Below are 16793 nucleotides of genomic sequence, written 5' to 3'. Positions count from 1 at the left end.
TAGTAAGTGAGTTCTAGCGAAAAACATTTTCCAACAAGTAAGTCCGGGCTTCATTTAATTTGCGGACAACCTACTCCAAGTTCTTGGACATGAACCAGGGCATCGATTCCAAGTTACACTGATATTAGCTCGAGGAACTGAATAGTCTAGCCCTCCGTAGCTGTCAACAGAAAAGTAAATATCCTTAAGCAAGACAGTGCTAGACCACAAAATGCAATTATAAATAATTGCTGACCCATCATATTCACCATACATCGCCTATTCGAATTACACCTGTTTTAGTCTCTGCAGCATTTTATGTTAAAGCATTTAAAGATCAGGATAATATCCATCAAGCAAACTCAGCTTTGAAATTCGAAACTAAATGACTTTTATAAGGAGGAGAAAGCGAGCAATGTTAATAAAAGAAGCTTCTTTGTGACGGGGGGGCACATTTCTTTAAAATCCATTTAAAAACGATTTTACTTTCTTTACAACCACCCATATCCTCATTTATTTTATAACCGTTGTTTCTGTTATTATAATCTCTCTTATCCAGAATATGCTTATGATAATTAAAGAAACTTACAATGCTCCCGCCTATGGTGAAATACGCAAATCCAAAAGGGAAATCAGATTACAAGCATATATATATATAGAGAGAGAGAGAGAGAGGATTGCCTCTTTCCAAATATCTCCTTTGAGCTGCTTCTTAAGCAACATCACCAGCAGTTTCTTTTATAGAAATCCTCTGTTTTGGTATTTTTATAATGCCTTTGACTCTCACTGTAACCAATTTTTCACTTCTGCTTGAATATCATACATATCATACGTGTTCAATCCTCATACTACTTAGCCAAATCGACTACTTGCACACCTTGCTTATATTTATTAATGATTTCACATCTTAATTTTAGGGTCATCCTCCGCTTTTGCACGTCGCTCTCTTTCTTAAGATCTATCGCTAGAAATATGACTTAGCAATATATAGCTACTTATATTAACGATAAATATAGATAAATATAACTTAATAATAATAAAAAAACACGAGAAGAATGCAAAATGCGTCTGAAGTAAGGTAATCATATGACTTAAAAAGCAAGTTTGTTCTTCGTTTCATTTACAACCTGGTGGGCCGTAGAGAATCTTTCGTTAGAACTCTTATCCAGGTACAAAGATTTGCTCGAAAGCCGCTCGTGTTCCGAAAATCTCGTACACTGAGGTACCGTTTATTTTGATTGCTTAACCCCCTGTCATTCCTGCAAGTTTTGTTGGTTTTCCCAGTGGTAACAAGGAGGTTCTAAATTTTTAAATGCAATGTGCAAAATTACGGTTCCTTCAATTATGAAACGTTAAATCTGAGTCCTTCGTCTCGATCAAGGCTGACTCAAGTAATTTCACAGCGAAAAGTCTATAATGAAATTTCTGTGTGCTGAAACAACTCAAAAGTGATCACGTTGCATTCTTTTTTTTTATAATAAAATATAAAATGGGTTTTTACTTTTATATATTATATTTGAATATTATGACATTTAGAAATGATTTCTACGGAACATTATCTAAACAAGTTCTGTTTCCTTACTTTACACAAACATGCACACAAATGTGCATATATATTCATAAGGCGTTTCATTATAGCGTGTACAAACTTCTAGAAAGAGTAAACTGCTCAAAGACAGAAAAGAACCACTTAGCTATGAAAGCGCACGCAATTCCATCTTCCTGCGGTAGATGCTGTCGAGGAACTGCAAAGCATCATCCTTTGCATCCTCTTTCAAAACCGTTTTACACTGTTGAGGGACCGAAAAGCATCATCACAGGAAGCTGTCTTTCGAGCAGAGGAGAGTCTCAGTGCCATATGAACATATGAACATATGGCAGTTGCCGGAGTCCAAATAATATGCCCATGCCACATAAGTGTTCTTCAAAACATGTGGAGCTGCAGAACATGTGGAATTGGAAGAAAGCTTGCCAGAGCTTTTGTATGAACAGCCGGTTCAACAGTCACCAACATGGTGAAATGTGGTTCCAGCAAGACGTCGTCCTTGCCCATTTTAGAGATAACATTCGTCAGTACTTAACGTGACATTTAGGGTAACAGCGGATCGGGAAACTAATTTCATTCATTGCCCTATACTGTTGGTGGATCAATTCTACCTTGATTACTCTTTCTGAGGTTTCTTGGAAGTTTTAGTATACGATAACCCAATGGACAGTTCTGATTGTCTTGTCACTCACTATCGCGACCACCTTTAATCTTCCAAAATAAACTTGGAAAACCTGGAATCTTCCAAAAAGTTTTCGATTCCGTGTGTAGATTATGTTAGGCATATTTAACAGCTCATGGGCACATCTTCGAACATACTTTGTGACCTCTTGATAATTTCGCATCACGTAGATGCCGCTTATTTATTTCTCATGTTCTCTGCACCTTAGCACACGATAAAGATGTTTTTGACCCTTGATAGCTGTATGATTTCAACCGGTCTTCAAGTAACTTAACCTTCTCAAAAGTTTGTATAAGCTGTACTGAAACACTGTGTATATGTACACAGAAACCGCAATGTTTTTTAGTGCAAAATTATTCCACAATTACAAAATCATTACTGTGCCTTCTTTATGTACCTTTTGAGAGGTACTAAAACTACAGGTATGAAAGTTATGAATATAAATATTTTACGATATCATTAGATGCGTTACAAGTAACACTAACCAAATGTGTAATAAGAATCCGTCTGTAGAAAGAGAACTTCAATGAGGCTTATGATGCTATCAGATCGAGATATTCCACCTATAAAAACTCAAAAGTGGCAAAAGAACAGGAAGAAAAAAGTAGAATGAATCAAAGAGTGCTAAGGTAAAGCCACAGGGAAACATTGAAATTTATACATAATTGAAAACGAATTAAATTTCATGACTTCTTAGATTTGGGAAGTGTTTGCAGTGCTGGCAATGGTTCTTATAAAAAATGGATACATCATAGGCCCTCAAGGGAAAACTTTAAAAAAAAAAGGTTCCACTATTATTTTAGTTAAAACGCGTTATAATCAATGCACTGCATGAGTCGTCAAAAGCTCATTTTGTACAATGAACAGACCTCTAATTATTATTTTCTCTGTTATGTGATCATCTGTGTTTAGTATTTTGGATTTCACATACCTCCAATTATATATCTAATTAAGGCACTAATGCATTAATTAGCACAGATAATAAGGGTTTAAGTCAATTAATACTGCAATTAATAAACTAATCTCAATGTTTAATGAATTTTATTACTTATTATTTGAATAACATTTTTGTTTTATTATTTGAATTATTTCAATATATTACTATTGATTCTCACACGTTAATTATTCAACATTATAATATAAGAAATTATATATGAGAAATATATTTATAAGAAATATATACGAGAAAATTGAAATTAGTAGTGATTAAAAAATGCGTGCAGCTTTTCATAGAGAGGTGGATTTACGAGATCGGCGTAAGCTGCTATCGGGAAATGTTCTATGCTATGTGAAAAATACATATCATACCTTGTGTAGTAAGATATATACTGTATTTCTTCGTAAATATGCCCAGCCTTTGTAATCACTTTAAAGATTTTCCCGTAGAAGTAACTTATGTTGCTAAATTTTTTAAACGAATGCGAGAAACTGTAAATTATGTGAAATTGCTAGTACTAATTTCTTCATAAATATAATAAAATTATTAGACTTTTTCCCCCTCGTTAATTGTAATAACAGTTCTTAATAATAGCAATATTGTAAAATGAGACGAGATGAGTATGAACGTCACCATCGAGATAGATATGAAACGCCAAGTATAGTGGCGCCATCTTTAAACCTAGTTTTGAAATAATATTTTGGAAAACCACGAATTATTTAAAATTATAAAAGTAACTATTATTTTAGAGATATATAATGTAATATTATTACAGGCAAGCTCTTAATATGCGTAAAATAATAAATTACTGTTAATTAGCGCTAAATATAAGCTTCTGTTCTTATTGTATTAATAATCTGCGTAATGCTAACAAGAAATTTAGAATTTGATATTAAGTAAAAGATTGAAAAACAAATTACTTAAAAATTATTTGTTCAATTTTATTAAATTAAAATGTTCATGAAATAAACCAAGTTGTAATTAAATATTCACTAAGCAGAAGTCTAGTCCCCTTAGGTACAAAGCTGCATTCGTTGGTGGTGGCGCCATCTATTATGAAAAATGCCGCAGACAGTGAATTAGTCTAAAATATACATTGTTGTTATAGTGTTTTTCATCACTAAAGGCGTTAGCCCAGAAGGGCTATTAATTTCGTTTTGGTATTTTGTTGCGTTTAACTATAAACGGCGTTTCAATTTTCATATTGTTGCCATCAAATATTATTACCTTGTTTTATATTTCAAGAAATTAAATAATGAAGATTCTGCATAGATGTACATATGTTTCTCGCATTGTGATAAGACAACGGTACCTAGAGCCATCAAATTTTGAATAACGTACGTCTCCACTCGAATATGGGCATCTGAAAGCCGAAATTTGGAATTTGCTTTATTATCTGTTTCATATTTTGCCAAACATTAAAGAATTTTTGATTAAGAAACTCAACGGTTTCAAAGCGGGCAATGGCAACACTGATCGAGGGGGGGGGATATTCCTAGCCTGCGAGATTGTGTATCGGAAATTCTAAAGATATGCTCTTTTTAAATTATTTTGTGATATTGTTTTTGAAATGAATTTTATGGTTTAAGTTAATAAATAAACGTAACACAAAAAACGTTAAAAAAAAAAAAAAAAAAAGCTCCTTTGGGCGTAATATAAAATCTAAAAGCTTTCAGTACTTTTACGAATTATCTTCTGAAATTTTTTAAATTTTTTCTTGAACGAATTTTTTTAAATTCATTTCTATGTCTCGTAGAATCTTAAAAAATGCATAAAATAGGATAGTTTCCAGATGTCTAAATTTAGTTTTTGTTAGACTAAATAAACAAAATCTGTGTCATATAACATGTTTACTTACGAATGAAATGTAAAAATTATGAAAAATTATCATTATTCGCAAAATATGCTTAAAGCGGTGTAAAGGCCAATATATCTGATTAGCTGTTACGAAAACTATTAAGTGACGAAAACTACCAGTTTGCATCTGATAAATAACTTTAATCTTTTCATCCGTAAAAAATCACCAAAGAGCGCTAAGTGATTGCGTTAATACTTAAGTACCGATAGGCCAAAAGATCAATCAAGAGAATTCACGAATGTTACTGATTATCGCTGTACCCTTTCTAACGTTACTATGTTTCTCTAATGATTCCTCTAAGATGACCCCCGACTCGATTAACAGACACCTCGGTTGATAGAGATACCTATCGATCTGCAGATCATAAAAGACCATGGAACTCTATTTATTACAAGAATTATGTAAAAAATAAAGATTTTATTTCAAAGTGTTAAAAATAAGGAGATATCAAGAGCAAATAACACTTTGTATTATATAAATTCTTTAGAAAGTTGCTTAACTTTTTTTACAAACTTCCAGAATCATAATTAAGTGCTTTATTCTTAAGGTGAATAAAACTTAGCGATGCCTGTAATCAATCTTATTTCGCATTTAAAAATTTCCCATTTTATGAAGTGTAATTAACTATTGCTTGTTTAAAAAATTTTCCAATAATTGACTAAAAAATTCATTTAAGGCGCATTATGAATGCGTTAGAAAGGAAAGGGGAAAAAAGTGAATCATTCCGATATTATATCAAGTTTTTGTTTTATTTTGAAAATCAACTAACATGATTAATTAACACGAGCCTTTTTAATCAAATATATTTAAAAAACTATGCGTAAAAAAATCCTCCATTGCGGTGAAAACAGATTAATAACAACACATAAAATAATATTCTTTATCAGTCGGGAGCGGTAAAGTAAAAAGTCTATAAAATTAGCTACAGGAAATGGAAATAGTCGGATGTAATGTTAGCTTTGCTTTGAAACAATCAATTACCCAACCGAGAATAAAAATACACAGCTCACAAATGATATCCAAAGTTAAAATGTTCCAGATGCGAAGGAGATGACAGCTCAGTTTGTTGATATTCTGGATAGGAATAAGGTATATCTCATTTTCTCTCCCCAGCAACCGGTAAAATCGCTAAGCACTCGTAATTCGACCCAAGTTTACATTCCAGCTGACTGCATGGGCGTTTTCGTGATTTTCCTTGTGCGGTGTAAATACGAGTCGGTTTCCCTTAGAAAGTCCTGTACGAAGGTACCCCTATTCTTAAGGTATCCGACTACGTTCGACACCCAATTTGGGCAAATAGTACAAATAAATATATTTATTATTGGTGTTATTTAGCAGAATACTACTTAAAATGATAAAAACATGTGATAAACATATTATCAAAGCATAATTTTTTGGTTTTCTTTTCTTATATTTTGGGTTAAAAACATATTAAGTTTTACAATTACTATATTTGTTTCCACAAAAATATTTATCACTACTTTACTTTTATATTTGTTTGTCCATTTAATTCACAGTATTTCACAAAATATTTGTGGAAAGTTTCATAGAATTACTGTAGTAATATTTTGAGTTAAAGGGTTTTTTTTTTTTCAGAGAAGTTTTTTAAAAAATCAACTTTTCAAAAAAAAAAAAAAAAAAAAGATAGGTAATGCAAACACAAATGGAAGGAAAAGTAAGAAAATTAAATTGCAAAACTAATCTTGTTCCGAAGCATTTAATAAGAAATGGATAGGTTAAAAATCATCTTTTGAATCATCACCAAAGGTATTGAAATGAAAAATTCTCATTTTAAAGTTATTTAGAGTAGTCTCTACAGACATCATCCGGGTGCTTAAACAGGTTCAAAGTGACCTCCGGTTTACAGCGTAGAATAAGAACAGCCGTGATTCTGCTTCTAACTATCGGAGAAACAAAATAAAAGTAGTTTTGGGAAACTTTAAAATAAAGTAATAACTTTTTTTTTTTTTTTTTTTTTTTTGAAAAATTTCATCAAATTGATGATTAGAACGTAGTCGAATACCTTTAGCAGATAGCCTTCGAGCGCTACATCGTAATCTAAATAATATGATACAATACAAACACATTCGATCAAAACAGAGGTTGCTACGAGTTGAAGCCTTCAGTTGTTAGCCATCAGTTAGCTAAGAAGCTCACAAAGAAGACAATCTAAAAACTCTAGACTGCGAATAATTCAAAGTGACTTAGGATTGCTGTGGTAAGAGTGATAATAATACTGGTTGGAAAATTATGTTAATATGGTATGCTTTGTAAAATTCTAAAGAAGCTTGCTAACCATATCCAGCTGCTATACAAAATGTCAACAGTTACTTTTGGTAAAGAGATACATATTGTTCCACAATAAAGGTAATCTCCGTACTAGCGGACCATTTGCTTCTAATAAGAATTGTGACTCAGCACTGAAGTAAATACGACTGCCAGTAAAGAACCTCACTTTGACTACCTGATAATTAGTCAATGCGTGTTAGAACGTAATGCATGTATTCCAGGAGTTATTATATTCCAGAAGCTTGTATTCCACTCCTGGAATACAGACATTACGTTCTAAGAATTAATGTTTATTACATTCTAAGAAACCGAACTTCGGAACTCATAAAATCTTTTAAAAATAGTAAAATTCTTCCAGAAAGATTAAATACCATTACGCAATTCCAGACGAAGTAAAAATTTTCTCCGACCCGTGGAAGAATTAAAACATGACATTGGAGATGAAACAAATGGGTAAATATCTAGGAGAACAAAAGATAAATCTGCTTCTGAATGCAATGGGAGCAAAAGAAATTGTAGAACCAGATCTTTAATTGGTCACTAACAAAATGACAGATCAGGGAGAGCGTTGTCTGATTATTTGTCAAATGATTTAAAAATCGCCAGCGCGCGTGTGAAACGTTAGGACCCATATGGGAAAAGATACGAGTAGAAAGAAGAGATGAAGATGTAACGCTAGAAAATAATGTCGGTCAAGGGATTCTGTACAGATGGCACAAGGATCATAATGTGGAACCCTGTAAATTATTAGTGGTGACAAATATTTTATAGAAAGAAAATTCTAGAATTGTGTCATGATGTGTGGGCGAGCCATTTTTGTGTGAGGAAAACCAGGGATAAGTAACTTGTTATTATTATTCATCGCATTGTTATAGAGAAGTCGAAGAATTTATAAGATTTTGTGATGGATGTCAGAGGTCATGAATACCTAAGGAAAAGGTAAAGGCTCCGGTAAAACTTGACGCAATCATCATTTTCTCAAAAACTGATACAGACGTGTGCGGCCCGTTAATACTGAGAGTGAGTATTAAGGGGTCCCGTAATAGTGAGAAGGACAGTCGATACATAATAACCCGCACAAAGTTTGCTTGACCTCGAAATACTCAGAAGCCATACCACCAGTTATATAAAATCGGTAGCGGTAACGGACGCAGTGTTACAAATATTTAGCACCAACAGTTTTTCGAAAGATGTTCGCTGCGACGTTCATTCACTTGTCACCTGACTTCTCAGGTTTTGACCATTTTGCATTAAAGTAAGTCACAGCTCAGTTAAATTTTTCTAGTATAAAGTTTCATAGGATTATGAGAAGACTATTACGGGCATTGCGCATAGATTTGGGAGCATGATGGGAGCGTAACTTGCCTGCGGATTTGCCGGCATTGATAATAATAACTCACGATTCCATCAGGTTTTTCGAGAGGTGGGTAGAAATTTGACGAAGCTGGGGGAAATTCTGCTATATAAATAAGGACTAGACTCTGGAGCAGAAGATGAGAGTATTTCAACCCCGCATGTACACGATGTCATCAACCGTTTGAGAATCTTTCAAGTTTTAGTGATTGAGAAAATGGCGGATGTGCAAAACAATCGCGAAGTTTGGTATGAGGGTAATGCGGTAAAGAATTTAAAGAGGGTGACAGGGTGTTGATCTTAGTACCCACGCAACCCATAAACTTGCAGTGCACTAGAAGGGCGAGGGTACCAAAGAATCTAAGTTATTAGAGACTAATTATGTCATGATATTAGAAGAAAGACGATAATGATCTCAGGTTTATCATATTAAAATGTTGAAACCTTATCATCAAAGATCTAAGCTTATATATCGATATGAGATGATCATAAGAAATGAAATGGGAATCCGTATAGGCGTGTTCCGTGGCTGGGAAATGGACCGAAAATCTTCAGTATTGAGGAAATTGTTGATAATAGCGCTTGAAAAATAGGTTGTAGGAAGCCGAGGTAAATCAGTTAAGGACGTTATTAAGACACCATGCAGATGTGTTCTCCAATACCCCTGAATTTATCCACTTAGTAGAAAAGGATCTCTTACGTCGAAGAAATCAGTCAGAGCTAGACCGTGTAAGTGATCTCAAAGGTAAAAAAATATTTAAAAATGAGAGAGAGAATAAGCTCAAGCCTAAAATAATTGAGATTGGAAAATCATATTGCATTTTCTCTATTTCAGTAGAGACCCTGGGATATATCCTGTATAGACAATTGGGAGTTGAATTGTGTGATTCGGATTGAATTTTTCCCTTTGTCAACTACTGAGGAATGGGTACGTCAGGTAGCCTTCGCCATGTATATAGAGGTGTTAGATCTAGGAAATGGATATTGGCAAATTTATTTCAATGAAAAAGCTCAAAGAATAGCTGCTTTTGTGACATCCTTTGGGAGCTATCGACCGCTTTGAATGCCTTTCGGGTGCAAAAACCCCTTTATCTTTTTGGTAAATTGCTGACCGAATTATTGGAAGGATGTGATAACTATGTTCTCCCTTATCTCGACGATGTTGCATTTTTTAATCGAAATAGGAGGAACACTTAAAACACGTGACTGAGGTTTTAGAGAGATTTCATCGGGTTCAACTAAAAATCATACCCTCTACGTGTAATTTCGCGCAAGGTAACGTATGGTATCTCGGACATTAAGCTGGAGTTGAATTGGATATACAGTAGACCAAGGCGAGGTATAATTGTTAGTTAATCAGATTTAGATTTTTTTTTTTACTTCTTGCTTCAAGGTTGTTAAGGCAGAGGACTCTATTGGTGTCTATATTGTTGTACTGAGTCATCAAGTTAAGTGCTCAGTTGATTGAACCGAACAGTTCTGATGAAACCTCTTTATCCTAAAAACTTCTCTTGCTAAGGATGTGCTGTAAAGTCAGCGAGTTGTAGTGTTTTGTAAACGCATGTGGACAGTTAGGCTTACACTTTCGCAGTGGTGCTAGGAAAAACCACGTGGCAGATACTCAAAAATGTTCCTATAACCATGTCTACTCACCTGGGAACTAAGACAAATCAACTCGTCCTATGGAATGTCACGAGCTCAGCATGTGTGCATCTCATTGTGCACTTCTTGAGAAAGCTGCCTTATGAATACAATGGCAGCTCGGTGTAAAAACGAGAATCGCAATATAATAATTATGTGTTTTTTTATCTATTGTACATAGTTTTCGTATGCGTTTTAGTACAAAAATAAAGGTTTTTCATTCCTTTAACTTCGCAGTTCTAATTTGATAATTGTCTGTGATATTATATTATAATATCTTTAGAATTCTTGATAGTGTTAAATGTTGCCATACATTTCTTTTTCGGTCTTTTCTCTATATATGATAACAGTCTTCAATTTTTTTTATCAAATGACCAATTTTTGTATTTGTTGTTTTAGCTTTATTTATTAAACATCACTTTCTTTGCGTTTGCGCTGCATAAAATTCAACAACAAAATTTTTTAAATCAGCATGGCTTTAGAGTTCTTACCCGAATACTAATTACTGCCATACATTTTTTATATTCGCTGAGTTTATACTTCCTGTATTATTTCTTTAGAAATAATATATACATAGCTGTAACATTTGGTAGCAGCATCCTTTTACCTGAAAAGTGATTCACCGCAAGAGTGAAACAAAAACAAAATAGAGGTATCATGTTTTTAATTATTTTAAGTAGGCTTGACTTCATAGAAACATAGTTGAACTATGTAGCGACTTATCGCTGAGTCCAAATGCGTAAACGACAGTCTACAAAAAGGATAAACTTACCCTTTATTATCTCAAATTAAAAGTATAGTTGCCGCTTTCTCGGGCTTACAGAAAAGCCTCCACTTGGGCTTCAAATCAGGATAAGAAAATAAGAAACTGATCTAATGCTAAACTAAACTAAACTTAACTGGAGCTGTGCAAAATTATCTAACGTAATTGGCCCTTAATTAAATTGAAGTCCTTAGTGGCGCTGGAAACACGGGCTTCTAAGGACTCCTAAGCTCCTGAATTAAACGAAACTCTCTTTATATACCTCATTTACATGTAACGCGCTACTAGAAACTTATTCTGGTAGGGAGTTGTAAGTGAGAAATTGGAATTTAAAGGAAAGAGTTTAAAAATTTAAAATAACTATCGGAAAATTAAAATAATCCTTACAGAGGTTTGAGATTAATGCATTTAATTGCTTCATAACGAGAGTTCGTCTTTATAATGAGCTTATTATGATTCCATTTAGTATAATTCCAAGATTAATTTAACGCTAAAAATGCAATAGGTTGTCTACAATTACATACCTATTTTATGTACAAAATTTGAGATGTTTTGGATGATAACGTGTTTTTTACGAAAGTCTCTTCAGATCTTCAACTAAAGTAACAGTTCAAGTTTATCAATTTTAGACAAAAATCGAATATTTTATTCCCATTAATATAAAAGTCTTAAATACTAAAATTGAAAGTTTTGGATTAAATTTTAAAATAGGATTTCATTAAAAACTATTATGGGCTTCAAGTAAAGTACTACTTTTGTTTGTCAATTAAAGACTGTTATGGGCTTCCTGTAAAGTGTTATTTCCCGGTTGTCGAATTTTGCCCAACGTCTGTTCATATGAATGTAGAACTGCTTATATGAATATTGGAAAACGGAATATTGGAATACGGAAAATTTTATATTGGAAAACGGAAAATTTTTTCGTTTTGCGATTTTGAGTTGAAAACTTTAAAAGCACTTTAAAAGGAAACTTTAAAAGACTGTATCACTTTTCAAATTGTTGCCACCAAACTAGTCAAATAATTCCGTAATTAAAATATTTTATGTTTATTTGTCTTCTCTATTTTCATAAAAGTTATTTACATGCTAAAAAAACCATAATAATGAAGGCCCTATGTTATATTTAAAGAAATTAAATAATGAAGAATCTGCATAAATGTATGTATGTTTCTCGAATTGTGTTAAAAAAACGTGACCTAGAGCCCTCCAATTTTGAATAACGCACCTTTCCACCCGAATATGGGCATCTGGAAGCCCAAATTTGGAATTTGGAATTTGTTTTATTATCTATTTCGTACTTTGTAAAGTTTTAACGAATTTTTGATTAACAAACTCAACGATTTAAGAGCAAGCAATGGTAACACTCTAACGGGGACGGAGAACCTTTTTATCTCCAACGGCGCAGAAATGTGGATGAAAAATTCTAAAAATATGCTCATTTTAAAATTATTTTGCGATACTGTTGTTGAACTGAATTTTATGTGGTTCAAGTGCAAAGAACATGATATTTAATAAGTAAAGGTAACAAGGTAACACACAAAACGTTAAACAGCGCCCCCACGTAATTTAAAATCTAAAACCTTTCCGGTTTTTTTTTTTTTTTTTTTTTTTGTGTGTGTGTGTGTTATTGGAAGTTTCATGTAGAGGAAAAAATTGTCATACACTTACAGACACACAGACATAGAGACATTATTATAAAAATAGTAAAATCTTGCTATGGGGATCCTAATTTGTGGTTATTCACTGAAATCTCATTGTCGAATTTCTGGAGCGAAATTGGTACCTCCGTTACCTCTATGTATAAGTTGGTGGGAGGTACTAATATAAAATCGCAAAATCGACATATAATAAAATTTAAATGAGTAGCAACATATAACAAATGAATAAATGCAACCTATAATAAAATTTCATAACATATTCAAAAGTAAACTAGTCAAATATTTCCTTAATTAAAATATTTTATGTTTATTTGTCTTCTCTATTTTCATAAAAGTTATTTACATGCTAAAAAAACCATAATAATGAAGGTTCTTTAAAAATTAACTATTTAAGTTTCGAGTGCAGAATTCACTTTATTATCACTACGTATTACTACCGTGTTTCGATTCCCGGCAAGGGCGTTGATCATTTTTCATTACTCCTTTAAAAACAACCTAATGTCTAAGTTATGCAATAGCGGCAGCTGAGCTTTTTCAAAGGAGGGTGGAAGTTCGTAAGACAGTTCTTTCGTAAAGACACCTGTGCTGTCGGAGGGAGGTAAGAAAATATTTTTGTGTATTTGCCTGTACCATTTCAGAAAAGTTTCAGTTTTGTGCAAATGGAACATTTTTTGCCCATTTTTTGGATAATCGGACCTTTCTTCAAGAGAGATGCAAAAGACATAGACCCAAAACTATAGTAAAATTAGACGCAAAGCAAATAATAGTCTCGTGATTTAATTTTTGTTTGTATGTAATTTGTAAAGTAACACAGCATTTATTTATTTATTTTTTAAATTTATTCATTGGCACTTTTTGGTTAAGTACTCATCGAGATTTACGGTCGAATCTCGGACTATCAGTCGAGCCCCGCTACTTGTTATGCCTTTCAGATTGGGTTGAAATTCGAGCAAAAATTGCAATCAGAATACTCTAGATTAGAGTCTAAAACGTTAAAATATAGTTTACCATTTATATTTTAAAATCTGAAAATTTAGAACATCATAAGAATTTTTGAAAAATGACTCCGGGCTTGTAACATGACAACGTATGGCATTAGGAGTATCTTTTATTAATTACAATAAAGATGCAAAGGCTCATGAAAATTATCATTTGGATATATGTTATAAATTAAGTACATTTTATTTTATTACATTTTGTTTTCCAAATCACTTCCTTTTTTAAATCCAGTAACAGACTGCATAAACCTGAAAGGTAAACCTTACGCTTTACTAAATAACAACACTGTAAGAAACGGCTATGCAGGAGGGTGCGTGATATATAAATTAATTACTGTTACGGATTTTGTATTTAGTTTGCTATGTTTAGTAGAATTATGATTAAAATTGTTTTATATTCCCGTGCAATGCAATACGAGACTTATTTGAAGAGAAAGCTACGCCGAAAAAATTAAAATACAGGAGCATGCGCATTAAACATTTTAATAAATAGATATCTCGTAATTGTACTCTTTTGCTATCCAGGAAAGTCGAGAAAATACAAGAAGATTCTTGTGCGTGATTTAGAAAGCTTATAAAAGCTGAACGAAAACATCTCAATTCAGCTGTTTAGCAAACTGTTGTTTACTGCAACGAATTCGCGGCGAGATCAGATTAGCTTTCTCTACGTTACTCTGTTTTGAATTAACTTCTGTTGAACGTTTTAGTAGTTTAAAATATAACTACTGTGAGATATTGAGATACTGTACGAATATCTCTGAAGAAATTTAAGCATTTTGTATTTTATTCTTGGGATATGAACAAAGTTTATTCACTTTTCATCGGACTTGTGCATTCAATTTATTACGAACCCGTGCGCACGCAACAACACTTATATTTAAGCTCGGTGACAACATTTGTCAGGTGCTGCTGATAGTTTCTTCATTTCATACCTTTGTCAATTATTATTATTAGTGACAGGATATGATTTTACACTAAACTTGAAAACAATACCCAATACAACAATATTTATGAAATAAAAACAAACACGGAATACAAAATAAGTGAAAATTAGCAAATAAAATATTTAATATATATTTTATAAATTTTCAATAAAATTTTATTAATTTGCAAAAAATTTATTACGAAAGTAAAATGCTCAAATGCAGTTTATTAACCTGCCCAAGAATATAGAGGTCAATGCTCTGCTTTTCTGCCTTTTGTTTTTTGTTTTTATTTTGTTTTTATTTTTGTTCTTTCAATACACCTGACCATTGATTCTTCTAATTCTTCTTTTATTGCACGGAACAATTGATTTTTGAGGTAAAGCCTCCTATCTTAAATCTTTAATACTCATGCATTTTATTCAAGTAAATATTTTGATTCCATGAACATCAGTAATCCATTAGTGATATTTAATGTAACTGAAATCAAATCATTTCTTGCCTTATCAGATAATTCCCGATCACATTTCATAGTGATGGTACAGCTTATATATATATAATTTCAATAACAAAAGCTTAATTTTTGAAACCTGTTGAGTAAAGTACTATTGAGTAGGATAAATAATTTATATTTTTATTAAATGTTCGTAAATTTTATGTAAAAATTAATTATAACATACCAATAAAATTTAATTGAAAACTAATTATATGCTAGGAGCATAAAAATAAAAGCAATTTTTATTTTTTCTCGAATTCGTACTCTGTTACTAGTAATGAAATTCGTGAAATAAGTTTTAAAAAAATTTAACATAACTATATTAAATAATTAAATAAAATTAATACAAACTATTATAATATTAAAACGTGAGTTATATTGAGTAATTTTTTTAGCTGACGTAGTTATATTTATAAAAACGTATTTTCTCCAAGTTAAAATAATAATAATATTTCTTATACTTCCTAAATTTTCTGTTACTTCCTAAAATATCCTAAAAGAATTTTTCCTATATATCCTAAAATACGTTATGAGGTACCGGTTTCTTTGGTAGTATCAATGTACGAAACTTCTAAGAACCTAAGTAAATATCACTATGTCACAGAGACTGAGAAAGCGCCTAAAGGGCCTTTTTATTTAACTCAACTAAAAGTTCAACAGAATCCACCAATCGTGCTTGCAGTATAGCCAGCATTTATGACTTAAATCAAAATAAGGAATTTTGACCTAACTAAATGTAAATTAACCCAACAACAACACAGATAAAGAAACGAGCAAGTTGGCTCTGACCTAAAGTCGGCGGTGACTAACCTAATGACGAGAATAACGCAATGCTGCAGAATATGACTCTCAAGAGAAACAAATTAGCAACGTGATCTTCAGCAGGCGGAACACGCTGTGATTCTACCCTTCAGAACCTTCTTTTAAATACTATCTCCTTTCTGCCTCATTTGAAAACACGCGAACTAGAAATTGACATTTTGGCAGAAAAGTAGAACAAGAAGAACAAAAAAGCGAATCAGCATAAAATAGCTAGTTAATAAACTAAACGAAACCTCATTTGAAAGCTAAAAAGAAATGTTTAAAGCATCTCATTAAAGCTCCAAATAACGATTGTCTTAAAATAATATCGAAATCAAATAATATCAAATCGTTTTAAAATAATCGTAATAACGATTCTTTTAAAATCCAGTCGATAGCCGATATTTTGATGGAAATTCAAGGGATAATAGTAAATGGTGTAACAGTATTTAGGAATCATTTTTATTCGTAGCAGTACGTAATTTAATTATAAGTAATCTGGAAAATATAAATATTGTGGAATAATCTGTTAAAAAATAAATTGTTAAATCGGGAAAATTAATTAAGTGTTAATCGTCTGTTTCCCGTTGATTCCTATTGAAATGAAAGAATATAAACAAACACTTTCTTTAAGTGTTTTTTTGTTTTGGATGCTCATTTAGTTCACATAAACATGCGAATATAATCTTCAACTTAAATGTTTAAAAATGCAAGTAAATTGTTTACAGTATTTTCTGCTAGTTATAATATGGAATAATCGTCTTCCCTGCAGGAAGAGGACTGGGAGACCCCGGTGAATTTTGAAGAAGAGCACACCTCTCCGTTGTGCTCTTCTTCAAAATTGAGGGCAGAACTGTTCAAAGTGGTAC

Source organism: Stegodyphus dumicola, chromosome 1 (assembly GCF_044657685.1).
Source record: "Stegodyphus dumicola isolate Sdum_Otavi_A_Nest chromosome 1, ASM4465768v1".
Taxonomy (NCBI): Eukaryota; Metazoa; Arthropoda; class Arachnida; order Araneae; family Eresidae; genus Stegodyphus; species Stegodyphus dumicola.
The sequence above is the reverse complement of the archived record's forward strand: the minus strand, read 5'-3'. Positions refer to the sequence as shown.